The sequence below is a fragment of the Budorcas taxicolor genome, chromosome Y (assembly GCF_023091745.1).
Source record: "Budorcas taxicolor isolate Tak-1 chromosome Y, Takin1.1, whole genome shotgun sequence".
NCBI classification, from domain to species: Eukaryota; Metazoa; Chordata; class Mammalia; order Artiodactyla; family Bovidae; genus Budorcas; species Budorcas taxicolor.
Window position 1 is genome coordinate 3,353,397 of NC_068936.1, and position 3,075 is coordinate 3,356,471.

At 39.3% G+C, this 3,075-nt stretch overlaps 1 pseudogene; it reads right to left on the reverse strand.

Moving 5' to 3' along the window:
* Positions 1 to 589: 589 nt before the first annotated feature.
* On the reverse strand, positions 590 to 2,208 carry LOC128071074 (zinc finger protein 280B-like; annotated as a pseudogene).
* Between the last annotated feature and the right edge of the window lie 867 nt (positions 2,209 to 3,075).

The following is a 3,075-nucleotide window of genomic DNA, read 5'->3' on the forward strand; positions in this document are numbered from 1 at the left end:
CCACAGCTCTTCACTGATTAAATCCCGTGTCTGGTCCAAACTCACATCATAGCTTCTCCATCAACTTCACCACTGCACACTTTCAGAGCCAGGTTATCTTCGATCAGCCCAAGAGGCACTTCAGAGAGTGACATTCAAATCTGGCTATATAGCTGATACTGAGAACTTCAAGGCATGAAAACAGTTGAAAATTACGTTGCTAAAACACTCTACAGATTATATGTATACTAGAGCTTTCAAACTTACAAGTAACATCAGCTACCGAAATAGGTTCTTACTTTTCCTTTCTCCACTTCTCTCATTCTCTCTCTCTCACACACACGTGCACACAATCTTTTTACATGTTAAGACAATTATATGAAAAACAGATAATAGATTTTTAAATAACATCTCAATACGCAGATCAAACGAAATTGTACTTCCTGTATTTAAAACAAAATCACATAAATTACCCATCGGTTTCCCTATATTTGATATTATTGAATAATGCTATAATTTGATCTTTTGGGTTTTAATGGGGTTTTTAACTTTGACTGAAATACTTGCTTCAGACTTACTGAAAGCAGAATTAACTTTTTTCTTCTTTTTTTGACCTCCTACTTTTAGATTTGGGGGGTGATGATTCAAAATCAGATGTGTTCACGGTAATGGACGCTACCTCCACCAATCCTGGTTGAAGGGGTTCCAGTGATACCTGAATAACAATTTTTGTTTCAGGAGACAATCCTTCTAGCTGCTTAGGCTTCTTAAACATTTGATGACACTGGGTCTTGTGCTCCCTTTCCTCTTTGGAAGTTAAAAACTGCAGCCGACATTTGGAACACTGGCGAAAACTCTTTTCCCAGTGCCCTCTATGACGACGTCCGTAGGCTGTTGCAGTTTTAAAAATTTTGAGACAAAACAGGCAAAGTAAATTCTTAGTGTTACCATGGTATGCTCTGAAATGTGCATCCACATCTGCAAAAAATGATGATCTGTAACTGCAAACCTGGCATACATAGGGCATTTCACCAGGCTTATGATTGTCTTTCATGTGCTCTAAGAGAACCTGATCTGTCTCAAAGGACAACTCACAGATGCGACAGACTGCGGAGGGCCCCTGGGGAGTGTGGACACTTTCAATGTGACACTGCATCTGGAAGGGAGTAGGAAACTGGTGGAGGCAGTGCCGGCAAGTGGTGTGGGTTTTCCAGCTGTCACCTCTCTGCCTCTCAAGTTCCAAATGGTGCTTCATGTGATTCATAAACTTGACATTTTTTAGAACTTTCAAGCAGCTGAGGCATTTAAACGCTGTGTGGGTCTTCGGTTCTGGCTGCCCAACTCCTATATGCTCTCCATAGTAGAAGTCACCAAGTAACACAATCAGCTTTCCTTCTGTGGGATCACCAATTTTGTTTGGACTTGCTAAACTTGGAAAATCAGTTTTTGTCAGTCCATTTTCCCCTAAGGTCTTACAGGCTTGCAATGACCATTGTCCTTTGGAAAAGGTGTTGGACAAGGTTCTCCATTCTGAACATGGCTTAGTGAGGTATGGACACGGTCTGGTGTGCTTTGCTGAGTGGTCACTGTATGAAAAATACCTGAAAGGGACAAAGCTAAAGAATGTTCCCCTATAATGCCATCACTGAGCTTAGGCCTTCTGGGATTTCTGCTATTTGTTTCACAAGTGGAAAGTCGCTTTGAGACATGAGGACTTTTATTCATATCTCCTGCAGAAACCGCTCTTTCTACTGGATGCTGCAATGAACTTGTGAAGGTAATCAAAGAAGAACATGACTCCTTTGAAAAGCAATTCGGCACTCTTTGTGGTGAAATACTTTTATAATCAGCTTGAGATGGAGGTTCAATAATAATAGGACTATCTGTTGATCTTGATTCAGAGTCAGAAACTGGCAAGACAGCCTTTGCTTCTGATGTAGCAGTCACATGACTAACAGGCTGTAATTTGTCAGCGTTACCTTTCCTGAAGTGACCATACCTTTTTCTCCTTGAACAAGAACCTGGGGTATCTCTGTTCAGTACGTTTGAAACGACAGGTTTTGAAGCTGAGCTCATCCCAACAAAGATCACGTCAGCATCTTCATTTACATGTTCCACTCCGACCAAGATCACTTCATCATCATCATCATCTGCTTGTTTGGTTTCTCCCTCCCTTTTCCGTACTTCTGGCTCTTGTTCTTCTTCACGTAACATACATGGTAGTTCCATATTTTGAATCCTTTTTTATTCTTAGAGGGTGCGGCCACAAGTCCCAGGGCTTCCTTTATACAAACTGCCACCTAGGTATAAACATACTACATATTAGTTAAGTACAGAAAAATGGGCTATTTGATTATCTCCAAAACTCTAGAGTAGTTATAAACACCCGTATCTTACAGACAAAGACACTGAGTGTCAACGAGACTCAGTGACAGCTGAAAAACCTATGACTACAAGTCTACATGGCTCTAGAATCATATCTTTGTCCCATGTTCACTTTAACCTCTTCTATTTAAAAAAATAAAGACAAAAAACCCAAAAACCCACCACGACTGATCATTAGGTGAAATCACATGTAAAGGACGAGTACTTTTACAAAAGCACTGTTGTACAGCGTTCAGAAACATGGACTTTGGAGTCAAAGAAGATTAAGTTGGAATTCTAAGTTAACCACACACCAGTTGCATCTTCTTGGGCAAATTTATAACTTTTAAAGGTGTTTCTGTCTCTTAAAGACAAACATGCTTATTTCTTAGACTTAAGGTTACCAGCTCTTTTTAAAAGGCATCAGCTACTCAATGGCATCTTGTTTTGTAGTAAAATTTGAAGAAAATGTATCTTAAATCCACATTACACCTGATTCACAAATTCTAATTTCATAAATGTTAACAAAGAAAATAGGTAGCAAATTCAAAGTATAATCTATCTATACCTAGTTAACAAACAGCATAATTCAATGTCAAGCATTTAACACAGGCCTAGGAAATTGAGAATGAGCTGTCTTGATAATCTCACCCCAATTCCACACTGATATATCCTAAATTTCTCCCTCTAATCCTAGCTAAACTTAAATCCAACAATCCTTCATCCTTCACG